Source organism: Amborella trichopoda, chromosome 11 (genome assembly GCF_054954075.1).
Source record: "Amborella trichopoda isolate Santa Cruz 75 chromosome 11, AtrichopodaSantaCruz75HAP2 v2.0, whole genome shotgun sequence".
Lineage (NCBI taxonomy): Eukaryota > Viridiplantae > Streptophyta > Magnoliopsida > Amborellales > Amborellaceae > Amborella > Amborella trichopoda.
This window is the reverse complement of record NC_142346.1, coordinates 4,936,630-4,954,205: the sequence shown is the minus strand read 5'-3', so window position 1 is coordinate 4,954,205 and position 17,576 is coordinate 4,936,630. Positions and strand designations below refer to the sequence as shown.

Below are 17,576 nucleotides of genomic sequence, written 5' to 3'. Positions count from 1 at the left end.
ATTCAAGTTGTGCAAGCCTCTAGTACATTTTTGTAGTGTTTTGGTTAAGATGCATATATTATATAATATATTATCAATAAATTGCCAGTCCAGCTCAAGAACCGAAATAGTCTTGGTCGATTCTTGATCCAAATCGGAGATTTCCGATCCTGATCAACGAATTTTAAAACTTTGGTTATAGTGAATTATATATTGGTTGTTTTAGTCTCTTTATTGTTGGTAAACATCCTTTCTGTAAGGAATACAATATCTTTTCTACCTGCCAGATTATTTGAAACTTGTAATTGGTTACACTTTTCCACCAAATCAATGTCCATGTTTTCTTTTATGGGGAATAAAAGCTTGTAAATGTTTTGTTAGCGTGTTACCTGATATTCTGGTTCCATCGAGATGACAGGACCTCTGTCCCCTCTCCCTTCCCCCATTCCCCATAGGGAGGGCGATCCTCTTTTCTGGCCTTCACCTCCCGCCCGGCCCAGCAGAAATAGAACCAAACCAAGCCCCCCCTTCTGATCCATCACAAACTAACAGGATCATTGTTTTTTGTTTTCCCTAGGTAGATGTCTTTTGGGAGGGCCCCCTATCACCTAGACTGGGGGCCTCATGTGACATCAGTAAGGCCATCACTTGCTGCTTTAGGTGATCGCTTTGATAAATCCATTCCCTAGCTGGGGGTACCCTGACTTATGGGTACTTTGGCCAATTTTCTGCCCAAAAAGATGCATGGAGTTTTGGGGCTTTAGAACCCACAATAACACCTGAAGCCTTGTTTTGCTTAGAATACTACTTTATTTTGGACCTTTTTATTTGCTACAAGGAATGTTATCTAGATGGTTGTGCTGTATACAATTTATAATTAATGCTTTGGTCGATTTAAATATGTATACATTGTCTTTATTTTATGTTTGTTAGCACATATTTTCTATATATACTTATATTATCTTGGTCTGACCTTTTATTTAGGAGTTATTCCAGATACTAATCTCACTATTCTTTATGCATATATCTATGCATCTTCTTATGTAAAATCACTTCCAAGCCATACATAAGTAAATCTGACAATGTGTCTTAATGTGGCATAGGAACATGCACTCAAGAAGATTGATGTTAGGTGCATGTTTGCCCATGAGCTTATGTGCTAGCTGACTTCAAAATATTTGGTGGAAACTTCTTGGGCATGATGAAGACACAGGATATATTGAAATTGGTCTTTGTCCAAATACTTGGAAAGTTAATTTAGCATTAAATCCAAATGGATCTATTTATGGGGCTTGGTTCATTTGTCTTATTCTCCATTCTTCTCAGTGGTACACCTCAGTTATTTTCTGGCGTCAAGGGGATTTATGTCAAGGTGGCCCTTTCCCCCCAATTTTGTTCATCTTACCTGAGGAAATTTTATGTTAGGGGCCTATATGTGGGTACTTGACAAGTCAAGTCGGCCAGCTCCACTAGACTTGCTTTAGACCTGTAATTTGTCTAGGTGGCTAATGTGAAGCTCAATGGGAGAATATACGTTGCTGATGTAACAATTAGTGGATGAGCTTTCTCCTATTGAAATTTGATTAAGTGCAAAGAAGCACAATGGGGCATACCTTGGAATAGTCTGAGAGGTTAATGATAGGCATGGTCAATCACTATGATGAACAAATTCAATTTGCAGATGCACCTATGAGACCTCCGCAGTCATGTCATCATGTGCATGGTAAGTCTACAAAGCTTAATTGTATTTGTGAACATTATTGAGATCAGAGATTTATGAGGGTATTATGAACAAAATTTCCTCACATTAGAGTGAGTAACTAATCTTCAACATTCGAGAATTGCTTTTCAGCTAGCTGGAGAAAGTTCTGAACATTCTTTCTTTCTTTATGATTCTAAACGATTTCATCCAAATTGGGAAAAAGAAGATAGCCATTTATTGACAAAATCTACCAAAGATTCAAGGCATGGTCTGTTCTCCTCTGAAACTAATTACTCACTCAGATTTCATTATTGGGACAAGGGATAGATGGTGGACAACTGCAGTGGTGTAAGCACATGGAAAAATATGTTCCTCCCTTTGTGGCCTCCCATGCAGCTTCTGTTGATGTATGTAGAATTTCCTCGAGAGATCAACGGAGTTTTGGTGGACAAATTGCTCATTGGAGTTGAGATCAGAAGATGTTGAAAAGAGAGAGCCTGCAAAAGAGCACATTACTATAGAGAAACTCTAAAAAGTAACTATAAAGTATATATCAAGTTGAACCAGAGATGAAAGGCTTTTTGAGACGTATGCCGGAAACATAACTCATGGGATTGGAAGATTATCCATGACATGCATAGGGTCTCTCTCATTTCCACTCGTCTATGATATTTCATCTTTGCCAGCCCTACAGTCCGAATTGAATACATCATTACCGTATGACAAAAGGGACTATATATGTTAAGATTGTTTACCTTTGGTATAAAGAGGCCACAATCACCTCTAGCCATCAAATGGGAAATTAGGTGGTTAAAAGTGTGGTATTTGAATACGGATCTTTGCCAGTTTTACATTCCTAATGAATACGGTATTACCATATGACAAGAGGGAATGTATCCTATAAGATTGTTTACATTTCATGCAAAAATGTCACAATTACCTCTAGCCATCGGATGTGAAATCAGGTGGTTAGAGGTGTGCCATTTCTCCTCACAAAGGCCGAGAAATTTCTTTTCCGACTCTGAGTGTTGTCAATGGCTCATCCCTAGCCGTCCGGTTTCTTATCTAATGTCTAGGTCTATTTTTTATCTTTTTCATACCAAAGGTAAACGGTCGTATTGGATATTTGATTATGAAAAAGTTATGTTGAAAATAAATTAAGTTGCCAAGAGCATAATCATTTGGGACGTATTGTATGCTACATGAACACTCAAAATGCTATATGACATGGAAGTGTGAATGTTATTTTATGTGTTGCCACCCTCATGTTTTACATTTCTTTTTAACATTTCTTCTTGAAATATCAATTTAATAATACTTATTATCACCTAAAATCTCACCTCTATTTTCTTTAAAGGGATTCTATGTTATAAGACCATTTACCTACGGTACAAGGTCACAATCAATCCTAGTGGTCAGTTGTGAAATTCGACAACTTGGGGCATATCACGAGTCTCAAAAAAATATTTCCTTTAAACTTTTAGCTCAGTCAACGGCAGAGTCTCAGCCACCTCATTTGACATCCAATGGCCTGTGGCGATTATGACCTCCTTGTATTATAAGTAATGTTTAAAAACTTGGATTAGTCGGTTGAACCAGCCTATGTGAGAATGGTTTAGACCAATGAATCGTCGATCCAGATCAATGATTTGTCCAAGAGAATTAACTAATAAAAAATAAAAAATTGACAACAAAAATAAAAGTTTAGAAATAATAAAATTTTTGAGAACCATGCTATCCTGCGGTCAGATCACTTCGCCCTTTGATTGAATTGATTGGTTCTTTGTTGGATTGCATAGTTCTTTGACAGAACTGGTCGATTTTGTCAGAGAACCAATCAATTAAGTGGGGAATTGGCCGGTTCTGTGAGGAATCTGCCAATTCCTGGTTTCAATCGAGAAGAGGACCAGTTCCCATCGATTTCTGATCTGGAATGACGGATTCTAACATTTTTCCAGGCACGAATCAAAAGCAAAAGGCCTTGATCTAACTTTCCCTTCTTTACATGGTGTTTGATTATGTAGCTCAAATGATATGCCATATACATCCATGAAACATTCCATTTAATTGTTCCTCTCTGAAGTCAATCTATTTAGTTGTTCCTCTTCTGAAATTAGTTCCTCGGTGTTTTACTTAATTTTTACTTAATTATTCTGTGTTTGCGAGTTGGGTGGCCACAGTTTGGAGCAGAGTTTTAAAACCCAACGATGATCCAGATTGCTTATCCGAATGGAATCAATTGGACATAATCGGTTTCGGGATGGTATGGGTGTCAACCCAGTTCCTCTCAAAACCCTCTCATAAAAATTTTTGCCTTTTGTGTTTTTAAGCTTGTCTAATGTTTTCGTAGGTCCCCTAAATCCTCACCCATAAACCCCTATTTTAATTTTTATTTTATTTCATTTATTTTTTAATATTTCTCTTGGTCATGAAATCAGACAAATTCAGTCTGGATTCAGATCACCGTTCCAACGATGTGACACATATTTGTTGGTGAACAGTCCGCCCTTCCAAAATTGTGTGGTTTGTGTAAAGTGTTAACCACATACTATTGAAGTAAGGCACACTTCAAAACTATGCCGAAAGATATAGTTTTAGTGCCAAAAAGCTTTGTGATGGGATGGAAATATATTGTTATTCCTTAGTAAGAGTTTAAATATCAAAAAATAATGTAGATCGAGCAAATCTATGGACACTTAAAATCTCTGAAAATGGGCAATCAAGATAATGAGTTTATAAGATAAAGTATTTTCATGACTTCAAATCTTTTTTCTTCTCATATTCAATACGTCCCGAGGTTGAGATGATCAACTTGAAATTTTTTTTTATTATTGGGAATACCCCAGGTTGAGATGATCAACTTGAAAAAAAATTTTATCATTGGGACTACCCGATGGGTTTTTCAGGTGCGCCTTATTTCACTAGTATAAAGGTTGACACCTTGTATAGTCTTTTTCCTTTTCTGAAACCACCTTGGAAAGAAAGCCATAGCAAAAAGGAACCCCTGCCATACCCTTTAATCAATTAACCTATATGCACCTTGGAATTGAGGCAGCAACAATTGACGACCCAAATTAGTGGGGTGGATTGTTCACCCACAAATCTGTGTTGGATCAATGATCCGAAACTGGTTTTGTTGACAATCCAAAGAAAATATTAAAAACAAATTAAAAAAAGGGGTTTATGAGGTGTGGATTTAAGGGACCTAACAGAATATTACATAAGGACACGGTTTCTATGTGGCCGCATATTGTAGAAATGCGGGCTTAGTGATAAATATATTTTTTAAATATAATTTGATCCTAATTTTTAGAGAATATATCATATTTAACATGGAGATCATGAATATGAAAAAAAAAAAGCTGAAAACTAGAAATAATAATTAAAAAAAACATTTGGACTGTTAGTTAACAATTGTTTTAGATGGATCACCTATTTGCATCCATCTTTAAGATAGATGCTTTATACCTCTAGGCTGCATATGGTAGAAATGCGGTCCAGCCCACGTGAAACAATTTTCCATTATATAAACTTAAAACAATAACTAGGACACATACAATACCAAAACTGGTTCGGTCCCAATTGATTCTCATCCACATCAACAATCGGGGTCGGAAATTGTGGGGTTTTAAAGCAATGCATGGAATTGTAAACACTTGACCTCCATACAAATCACGAGGCTTTCTCTATTAGAAATTCTTTCACCAGAAGAAAACTGAATGAGCCCAAAGGATTAAACACCCCAAGAAACAGAAGAAGCTCATCTTAATGTGACCTCCATGCACAAAAGATAAATGGTCTCTTTGTAGACAATCCCTTGATTAAATAGACACTATATCAGTTTTTTTGACATAGAAGAAACAAAATATTTAGCGTTAAATGTACCCCCATGCCCCTTAAATAGTGCAAAAGACTTATTGAGACTGAAAAGTGGATTTAGCTTCCACAATAAGATTGTAGAAAAAGCATAAGGAATTGTATGGGTAAAAAGAAGTCACAATTCCCCTTAGCCATCTGATATGAAATTTGAGAGCTTGGGTGTGTCACAAATTTTGAACATTTTTCTTAGAAACTTTGAGCCTAATCAATAGCACACCTATGGCTACTCGTTTTCACATCCAATGTCTGAAAGTGATTGTGGCATCTTTATACCGAAGATAAATGATGTTATTGTACTCATTTCAAAAGTATAATGCTCCACCATCTTTTGAGGACTCATTGAGGCCTTAAAAAATCCAGCAGTCTTCATTTCTTATCTTTATGTGTTTGAGAAAATTATCGAAATGCCCATGTGCGATAAACATTTGAACATTGTACCTATATTATTTGATTTAATTTCAAAATGCCCATAAAAAGACACATGATCATGAGTTTGAATAGTATCAAAAGTGTCAAATACTAAATGGCACATCTTTCATGGGTATTTTGATAAATTGCCCTTTTTTTTGTGCCATTTGTATTTTTCAGCAAATGCTCGAGACAGCTGTGAGGACTTCTAACTCCCTGAAACGAATTTTGAAACAATCCAAGTTACACAAGGAGTGTTGAAGAGTTTCTAAGATTTGTAAAGGAAATACTCTTGTTGTGCGTCTTTTCCACCCATAGTTAAGTCAGCCATTTGAATACTGCTATGCATATTCAGTTTTGATGCAATAGCAGTGATGGATTCATTATGTTTTTCTTTACGGTTGTTTGGTATTTGCAACTTGTAAATGAAGCTGTTCTATGCTAGTAGGTCTTTTGTTTTTCTTTTTCACTTTCTAGCTGTGTTACTAGAGCTGTTGTTATCATATTTTTGCAGTAGACATTGCCGTGTAGGTTGTCTAGATCAGAGATTTGTCGATCATGTCAGGTATGCCTAGTAGCCCTAAATGTGACCCATTGGATTCTAACTACCTGATTATCAAATTTAGTTCCTGTTTTCTGTTTCTGAATTATTCTTCCTTCAAGTTCATGACTGTTATTTTCTATTTTGGCCCCCAAGTAAATCTTATGGCTTTATTTCTACCATGGAATATGGATCTTAGCTTATATTTGTACTGTACAACTGCTGATTTAATTTAAGAATACCGATCAATATAAGAAGACCATGCTTGGAACAATTGAAAAAGGGTAAACTGTAATTGTCGAAAAGTTGGAATATGTTTTAATAAATTCCCTAAAAAATTTGTACCGAGAAACATAGAATGACCACAAAAAACTCCAAGTCTAACTTGGGCTCTCTCGAGCCTGCTGTGTCCGCAACCAAACCCATGTGGCAGGCTCAGTTTAGCTGGTTTCCAATATTTTATGATTTTCTTTTATAGTACTCACCGTTCATAAGACTTGGCTCAAGCTCGCGAACCTAGTGAATCCCTTTTCCCTAGTCTGGTTATGTTTTTTTCACCAAATGAACAAGTGATTTTCATTTATATATTTGTAAACAGTGGTTTGAAACGAGTCCGGTTGGGACTTTCAAGGGTCCTAAGCCCAACCTGCCTAAGTAAATTGACAGACTTGGTTGAGTCCTAAAATGAACATGAGTTATATATTAGGAACTGGCAAAACTAGGGGGGTTCCCATGAGTTGGTTCTAGACTCTGCATCATGCTAAGTGTCACTCTGTTTTTTGATTTACTAGTAACTGATGACTGGATACTTGTGCATATGGCTCTCGTTTTGGGAATTGATCATGATCTGTAGTTACTAATTCAGAGCTTTAGAGCTATGCCATTTTTTATGCTTCTTTCTGGTGAACTATATAAATCCCAGATTTTACTCAATTCATCCCTATGCTCTTGAAAACATAACTATCTATCTATCCGTAGAATAATTACTACAAACCTATTCAGACTGAACTTTGCTAGTTTCTTGGGGTTACAAGTTTTCTTTGACAGTTCAGTTTGTGAATTGGGACTTGAGAACTTGAAAACATTTTAAGGCGTTTTGCTCAACTTACTTGTAGCAGAAGATAGGCAGATTAACCTAAACATAATGGATAGAATCAAACTTGCTACCCCTTCTATGGATCATGCCAGGTACCAAAGCTTTTCCTGGATTGTGCACTGTTATTACAAACACATGCTCTCTCTCTCTCTGTTTGCACACACGTGAGTGCAAGCATTTATTAAGGCAAACTCATCCAGGGGATGCAACAGTGATTGAGACCTAAACTCAATGCAACAGTGGTTGACATTGACTGTCTATTCATGTATCTTGCTTGCCTTTTTTCTTTTCTTTTCATCTGGATCATCATCAAGCATCATCATCATGAATAGAGTCTTGAGTTGGTGCATTTAGGACTTATGCAAAGATTAAAACTTGGTTATCAATCAAGAGAGAGAGACGGATATTGATATAATTCTCTTTTAATTCATTTGAAACCAGTCTAGGAGGATATAGGCTCAAGTTAGAACGGTAAAGGGTCTTGAACCTGAATTGTGTTTGACAAACTTGTCTAAGCTATTAGAGACTAGGCAAGTCTGTCAAATATTCATCCTGTCCAAAAAAAAACAAATAATGAAAACAGAAGCATAATAAGACCGAATGCTTTTGGCAAAAGGAGGTTACAATCATTTTTGGAAGTCAGATTTGATATCGAGTAACTAAAGGCAAAGTTCAAATGAGAATTTCTCAAATTTCATGCCACCTCAAGCCATTTGATTTAACATCCATGACTAAAGTTGGTTGTGACCTTCACGTATTATGCCAAAGATAAATGGTTTCATAATATGCTATCCCAATATAAGCCATCCAAAAATCCCATATGCAGCATAATTCAAGCAAGTTGGAGTGGACTCACCCAAATTCGTAAATATTATTTGGACAATATAAAGTTTGTTCTCGGCTTTCGAGGCGGGCTTACCTCTATGATTGAATCCTAGATTTTATTTGCAGACTGATAGCTTCTCCTTAAGTTTCTGACAGATACAAGTAGTGAGCACTCATTGACATTCTAATGGAAGTGCAGAGGCTGCACCCACAGAATTCTTCCCTCTACCATGGCATTTTAAACAAAAATAAAATGAAGTCCATATGAGGAAGGTGGTTATGAGCTCAGACCTTATTTTATTCTTTAATGATGAATGATCAGAGAAGCACTTGGAAAGAAACAAACAAAAACTACTAAATTTAATCAAAATTACAAGTTTCATGGTTTATATTAGGTTCATTGTGACCGACCAATTCTTAAGGATAATGTTTATTAGTGAGTAGGTTGATTCGGTGGTTAGTCCACTGATTCTTGCCTTTCTCATTTGTATTTATTTACTTGGAGTATGAGTTATTTAATGACCTTGTAGTCCGCATATATATGAGCTGCAACAAATGGCATCCAAATAGAGGCCCTTATGCCATGAGGGCTGAAATTCCCCTATCTTAGACTATTCTGCTTATCATTGTGCATCAGGATTTGTCCATGATTCTCCTTGTTGGGGAAGAGCTGGTCCCCTCGGAGGCTGAAATGTTCTGGTGCTAGAAATAGGTGTGGCAACTGGTCTGGTCGGGTCGGGTTTGATCCGGACCCAGACCCAATCCGACTAGCTTGCGCATGGACCTAGACACGACTTAGACCTAGGTCGAGTCGACGTGAATTGGACTTGGTTCAGGTCGGGTGCAAGCCATTTTGATTTGGACTAGAGTCTATAAATTAAAAAAATAAAAAATATATTTTATACATTTTTAACATATATATTTTACATATTTTATATACATAATATACCATGTTGGGTGCGGTCGTTTTGATCCCTGACTTGGAATCGACCCAATAGTGGTCCATGCCGGATCCGGACTTGGATCCGACCTAGTAGATCCAAAATATGAACCTGGACTTGGATCTGATTCGGGCCAACCCACCATTCGACCTGAACCAATTGCCGCCCCTAGCTAGAAAAATCTGGTGTTTAGGGCACGTAGTGATGTGTCACTGCCTTGCTTGCATGTTTACTGGTATTATGATGTGGACTTCATTTAAAGCTGTGCTTGAGGTGAATGTGCCTTTGTAGGTACTAAACTGTTAGGTCTTGCATCCCAACCGCAACCGCGTGCATAGCCTCCCTCCAAGTATGCTGTCAAACCACGTGCAAAGCTTTTTTTTTTAATATTTTATTTTGATGCGATTTGGTCATATGTAGATATATTTTAAATTTTATTAATAAAATAATTATAAAAATTCAAATATTATCAGACAACTATAACCATGTGATGAAGTTTGTATGGTAGAATTGATGATGAAGCTGTAAAATTTTGGATAAAAAATCTATCTTTAAGATAAATTTTAGAGAGAGAACGTAAGTGTACATATGAGGCCGCTAACTCATAGAAACTTCATCCTTCTCTAAAAGTTGTGGTTTATATAAGGTATCAACTTTAAACAATCCAAGGTGCACCTCCAAAGCTTATTGAAAGATGTGATTTTGGTGTCAGAAATCATAGAAGGTATCAACTTTTAACAATCCAAAGTGCACCTCCAAAGTTTATTGAAAGATACGATTTGGGAGTCAAAAATTCAATGATGATCTGAAAAAGTACTTCACATCTAATTATGAAATTCAAAATTTAAAAAGTAGTATAGATTTATAAACACATGAAAATCTTGAAATTAGACAGTGTAGACAATGTATTATAAGATGTACCATTTCTAGGCTTTAAGATTTTTTTTTTCGCAGCCCTTTTTCACAAGGATTACACGAACCTTTAGAGTGTTTTTCAACATTGGAACGATATTTTTCGATATATTCCTGAAGTGCGTTTTTACTACATTACAAGGCGGCAACCTTATAAAACCCTTTTTCTTCTTTAATCGATTCGTTCTCTTAGAGGAATGGACTGAGGATGAATGCTTCAGCTTGGGGAATTTTGAATAAAAATATGCTTTGCCTCTCATCAGGGTGGAAATCGACCCAAACCTGACCTGGACCTAACGACGGAGGACCTGGGTCCAGGTATATGAGTCCAAAAATTGGACTTGACACGTGAAGTTTGGGTCCAAATCTTGGACCCAAGTTCGGGACCATGTAGACTAGACTCCGAATAGTATTAATATTTAAATAAGGAAAAAGTTCATATAAGTGCAAGGCTCTAAACAATTAATTTAGAGTTCACCTCAAAACTTTCATTATAAGAGGTTGTTTTGATGCTCATATATCCTCAAATTGATCATCTCAGATTCAAGATGCATGGACATGAGAAAAAATAGATTTCAAGTTTTTGACCATCAATTTTCAAGATTTTAATTGGAAAAAAGTTTATATAAGGATGCTACCTTATAATGTAGAATTACGGATGCCCCTAAAAAATCCATCAGAAAAGGAAGTTTTAATGTTGAAAAACCTTTTGATTGATCATCTTGACATCGAGATGTATGACTATGAAAAATAAAAAGACTTTAAGTCTCAGATATAGTGCATTTTACAACATATTATCTACAACGTCCATTTTCAAGATTTTCATATATTTATAGATCTACTTGATTTTAACCATTTTAGAAATTTAAAATTTTATAATTAGATATAAAAACAGATTTGAGATAGTCCCAAAAAAGTTTTATATCAAAATTATATACCATGATAAAATTTGAAGGTGCATCTTACCTCTACACCTACGGATGCATCTGTATGCAAACTGTACCTTTTTAATAAATATGCTCGATCTACATTATTTTTTAAACTTTAAATTTTATAATTAGAGATAAAAATATATTTTAAAGTTATCACAAAGGTTTTCAGTATTGAAACCACATTTCTTGACAATATTTGAAAGTGCAATTGACTTTGATTATTTAGAGTCTCAGCTCTATACAAACCATATTCTTTAAAAAAATGTAACTATATATTTTTAGTTATAAGATTTAAATAATATATATTTAACATAATATTTTAATTACATATATTTTTTAATTTTTGGGTCGATCCAGATCCAAATCAAGGTCCCTGAATCCAGGTCCAGCCGGACCCAACCCAACCCGTTGCCACTCCTATCTCCCCTAAGTCTTCTAATCTACTTTGGCCTCACGGTTTTGTTGTATTGAAGTCTCTCTCTATTTCTCTTTCCTACCGTCTCCAAGTAACCGGTTTTTGCAACTGAATCCAAGGCATCTCTATTTTATTTAATTTCGACAAGGATACGTAGGAATGGAATTGAGATGTTGAGTTGTTGACCTATGAAAACTTAGCCTCGACCGTCTTGACCCAAGCCTGTTTCCTAATCCAAAACGTCTGCATTCTCATGGAGATTTTCGATTTTATTTTAAAATTCAGTTTCTCTCCCTCTCTCCATCCCACAGTACCTTAGAGAATCTCATCTAATGAAATTATTTTTGAAAAATAATAAAGATATGGATATGTAGCATGACATGTCACGCTTTTCATATTTTAAAGAACAATAATTTAATAATATAAACATGAACATTGAATAGTATAAATATCGTTAGTTTGTAGTTTAAAAAATGGAATGTTAATGTATTTTGAAATTTTTATACTGTGAAGTCAACTGGTAAAATATTTTAAAAAGTTATCATTGAGAAATTAGAAGAGACTAATATTAAAAAAAAAGGAAAAAGTAAGATCTACTCGCATTTATTTCTAAATAATTTATTATTATTATTATTATTATTTTGTCTATTTGTCTTTATCCATTTGGACCGGTCTAATATCATGCGTTTATGGATCTATACGCTAGACCAGTGTTTTAAAAATCGGCGAGTTGAACCGGACTCACTCGGTTCGACTCGAGAACCGGCACAGCCCGTGCCGGTTCCAATACAAAATCGGGAACCGCCCGGATTCTAGAGAAGAACCGCCGATTCCCATCCGATTTCTACCTGGGTTCAGCCCGGCTCCCTCCCGACACGCGTGCGACACGCGCGTGCACGCGTGTGACATGTGTGAGGTTGCCTCAATTTTTGTACACAAATGCTTTTATTCATATTACATCGGTATTTATATACTAAAGTTGAATACCCATCTTTCGATGTGGGATAATTTTCAAACATTATTAAATGAAATGGGAATGTAAATATATTATATTAATTTACAACCACATGTGATGAGGTGGTGTGGTGGTTAAGACTTTTGCTTCTTCATGTGACCTCTCAAGGTTGAGTCCCCTCGGGAGATTTACATTTTTGTGTTGTATAGTTTTTGTTGTATATATTGTATAAATATTTTTGTAAATAATATAAAAAGCATAAAAAAATAAAAAAGTTAATATTTTGTACAGCAGTTAATTTTTGTTGTATATAATGGTATAATTATTTTTTTAAATAATATGAAAAGCATAAAAAAATAAAAAATAAAAAGTTTATTCTATTTGAAATCTCTATCTTTCTACGAACAATCTCTTTCACTAAATTTATTATAGAAACCTAAAAAAATAAATTTTTGAAAAATTGAAGTGTTATTTTCAAAATTTGTATGTATTTTATTAATTTTTATATTGATAACCAAATCTTTTTATTTTATTTATTAATTTTTACATTATAAGTTATGTAATGTACTATTTTTCGTACAGTTGTCAATAATACATTTTAAATTAGATAATATTATAAAATATTTTTAATTTGTTATTATTTGTTTAATAAAATAATTATAAAATATAAACTAATAATTATAATTTTATTATATAATATTATAATTAGTTAGGTTTTAATAATTTTGAATTATAGTTAGTTAGGCTGTAATAATTTAGATTTTTTTAGCGGATTAGGGTTTTTTGCCAAAACGAGGTTTTAATAGCCATTCTTTCATTAATTAGTCTACTCTTTATAATAGTTCATGTATAATTATATATTTTATCTATGATATTTCTATGATTTTTCTTTTATGTGATGCAAATTTAATGGTTAACATAAGTTTATACAGGGAAAAAGCATCTCAATATTCACAAATTGATGAAAAAAATGAAAGTTAATAATGTAGTACCCTCATTTCTTATTGGATTCCTAAAAAACAATATTTATAATGAATTTTAATAATTTTTTCGGATTTTTTTGAAGCTTTAATCTGACCAATTCAGCCGATTCTCGATCCGGATCGCCGATTCGCCAATCCGGATCGGTTATTTAAGTGCTCGATCCGAGTCACCGATCCGCTTTTTAAAACATTGCGCTAGACTATATCCCTTATACATTAGAATTAGACTAGTAATTAAAAAAAAAAAAATATAGATATATATATATATATATATATATATATATATATATATATATATATATATATATATATATATATATATTGAAAGTATAGAGTCGAGGCTCTAAACCATCAAAGTAAAGCTTACCTTCAAATAATGTCGAGAAATATGAGATCAATATTGAAAATTAGAAATCTTTGTGATAGCCTTAAAATATATTTTCATCTTTAATAATAAAATTTAAAGCTTCAAAAATAGTATAGATCGAGCAGATCTATAAAAACTTGAAAATCATGAAAATTAACGGCCCAAAAATGTGTTACAAGATGCACTATTTCTGAAACTTAAAATCTATTTTTTTTCTCACATCCATGCATCTTAATTTCAAGATGATCAATTTGAGGATATTTGAGCGTCAAAACAACCTCTTCTAAGGAAATTTTTGAGGTGGGCGCTAATTTGATTGTTTAGGGGAATGATTTCATACAACAATTAGTTGTATAGTAATATAATACAACTGCATTTCTCAAAATCTATGTTTGTAGCATTCGTATCACCCCAAAAATTGCACATACCCTCTCTTCATCCCAATAGTCAATTTAAAATAAAAACAAAAATTGAATTTGCATTATAGTTTTGGTTCAAATGAATCCCCTCCAACTATGAATCTAGACCATCCATTTAACCAATTTCAAGATCTAGGCCTTTACAAACTCAAAACCATTTTTTTTTTCTTTTTCAACATTGTTCATCTACTGATAACAAAGCTATCTAAAAATTTTGAAAAGAGAAAAATCCTCCCAAGGCCTAGATCCAAGGACCTTAACAAAAGGGATGGCTTATGTTGATTGGGCAAAAATAACACATGCATTTTCAAATTTTGTTTTTTTGGTGATTGTTCAATGGAGTGAAAATAGTGTACATTTAAAAATTGGGATAAAAAAAATGACACTGATATGGTTTTTTAAGATTGTTGCATTATATTACTATAAAACGGTTGCATGAAATCATTCACACACACACATACACACACACACATCTATATATATATATATATATATATATATATTAAATTTTGCAAATTTTTGAAAAAAATTCTAAACCATCGCATAAATTGGAAATTTTTTAATTACTGGATTTATAGTGTAATTCTAATGTATAAGGATATAGTCTAGATCCATAAGCGCGTGGTATTAGACTAAGCCGCAGTTTATAACTTTCAATTCCCTTCTCCTTTAATATAACGGTTTTGCAAGTGACGCACTAAACATGCAAGGGAAAGGTTTCTATACTTCCCCTACAACATAGAAAGGTTTCTATACTTTCCCTACAACATAGAAAGATCTATGCTTTCTCTACTATCCAGCCGTCCAATTTTGATCAAAATAGCCACTCACCGTTTGATCTTACATCCGACGTCTCAAAGTATTTTATTTTTAATTTTTTGTATATACAAATGGTATGTATATGAAATTTGGTATGTGCCATCTTCTCATTGGGGCACACCTATAAAAATATCAAAAATAATTTTTTGATAAAATATAATAATCAAAATACCCTTTGAAACTTTCAGGGGTATTTTGCTTATTTTATTTTATTTTATTTTATTGAAAATATTTTTTTATATATTTTTCGCTAGTGTGAGTTTAATATAGGATTGGATGTCCAAAAATTGGTGTCAAAATAGTTTATAGAAAAACAATTAAAAATAAAATAGCGTAGAGACATGACATTGTGATTGGGGAAATCTTAGCCTTCAATTCAGAATGGACGGTTGGATAAGGGGAAGTATATAAGTTTTATGTGGTAGGGGAAGCATAGAAAGTTTGCCCAATATGCAATTGGTCCACTATATGAGTGGGGCCATTTTGCCCCGAGTTATGGGAGAGGCCTATTGCCCCGATTTGAATTTAGAACTTGGGGTATATGAGAAAATTTAAAAATCTAAAAAATAGTAAAAAAAAATTAGGAATATTTATTTACAAAGATTGTGTGTTTTTTTACCATAATCCCTATTTTTTAAATTATTTTTATTTCTAGATATCCCTAATTATAAATTAATTTTTAAATCCTTTTTTGCTATATTTGTTTAGTTTATTTGGACTGTTTGTGGTTGTTTTTTTATTTACTTTTACTTACTACCTTTATTTTTTTTTCATTTTTTTATTTTTTATTTTTAAAAAATAGTGGCTGAGACGAGTCCCTAAACATGGGCTCATGCTCGAGCTTTGATGACTGAAAATGATGCACTTCTGATTGTTGTTTCTCAAAAACCCAACTGGACTTCAATGTAAATGAAGCCATTCGCCTCGAAGTTATATCATTTGGAGTTATATTTGGGTCTACTTTCTCATAGTCCATCATCTATACGTTATACAGTGATATTTGGGCCTATACTTCCTCATTGTCCATCATCTAATGGCTTCGAAGTTATATCATTTGGAGTTATATTTGGGTCTATGCTTTCTCATAGTCCATCATCTATACGTTATAGAGTGATATTTGGGCCTATACTTCATCATAGTCCATCATCTATGCTTTATGGAGTGATGTTTGATTGAAGGACGTAGTTCCTCTTTGTTAAGTTATTATTTGCTCAAGTATCTATGTTGATATTGCCTATACTTTCTCACAATAGAGTATGATTGAATAACTTGATATTTGAAAGTGATATTTGGTTCTTTATGTTTCTCCAGAGATATTTGAATGTGATATTTGGTTCTTTATGTCTCTCCAGATTTAAGCACTTAGCTCATTCAGGATGGAAGCACTTGAGTTATCCTGCCTCGAGCATCTATGCTGATATTTGGGTAGACTGGAGGATTGAAAACGTGGTTATTTTGATCGAGCAATACTTTAGTCTATAATTTCTCAAATATAATTAATTTTTTTGTGGATGTGAACAATTTGTGAAATCTATGGTCAATTTTTTTTGTGAAATCTGTCATTTTTTCTATGACTTCATTGTCCCATCATTGTTGTTTTATACGAAGGTGAACAATTGGTTAAATCTATGGTTGAATTTTTTTTTTTTTTTGTTTGTGAAATGTCATTTTTGTTCATTGTCCAATCCAGCTACTGTCGTGATTGTCCAATCGGCCCTATCTTCATTGTCCAATCCAGCCCATGTCTTCGCTGTCCAATCCGGCCCAGGAAAACTACTTGGTTCCCACATTTGTATTTCTTTCCAATCTTTTGATCCCGTCTTAAATGTCCAATCCAAACCTTCTTCATTGTCCAATCCAGCCCGTCTTCATTGTCCAATCCGGCCCCAGAAAACCATTTGGTTCCCACAATTTTATTTCTTTCCAATCTTTTGATATTTTTTATTAAGCGGAACATGCAACCCATGTCACTTGGTTGCAAGCCATGCCATAACATTATTTATAGCAAGGCCTCCCCTCAATATTTGAATATTCCCTTTATGTGGGATAAATAAAGCATATTAAATACCACATTAAATAATTTACTACTAATACTATTGTTAAGTAATTTACGTTAAATAATCTACAAACGACAAGGATAAAGGAAAAAAATGAAGAGTCCTAATGCTCATGTTGCCATGACAATAAGGCCATGCATGATATACTCAAGGTTTGGCCACGAGGAACATGCATGGCGTTCCATGAATTCTTATGACTGTTTGTGTTATACTCAGCAAGGTATCCATATCATGCACCGTATGTCATCCATATATCATGTATATTAAGAAACGAGACATTTGAATTCAGAAAATATACAATACCATGCAGCATTGGTCTAGGGCATATGATATGCCTCGGGGATAT

The 17,576-nt window shown here is 34.0% G+C and overlaps 1 long non-coding RNA gene across 1 annotated transcript; it reads right to left on the bottom strand.

Annotated features, from left to right (window-relative positions):
* Nucleotides 1-1,239: 1,239 nt before the first annotated feature.
* On the bottom strand, nucleotides 1,240-8,669 carry LOC148779695 (uncharacterized). The gene is made up of 2 exons (XR_016043637.1): nucleotides 8,525-8,669; nucleotides 1,240-8,157 (listed from the first exon to the last, which is right to left on the bottom strand). It is a non-coding gene; the product is annotated as an uncharacterized LOC148779695 (long non-coding RNA).
* Between the last annotated feature and the right edge of the window lie 8,907 nt (nucleotides 8,670-17,576).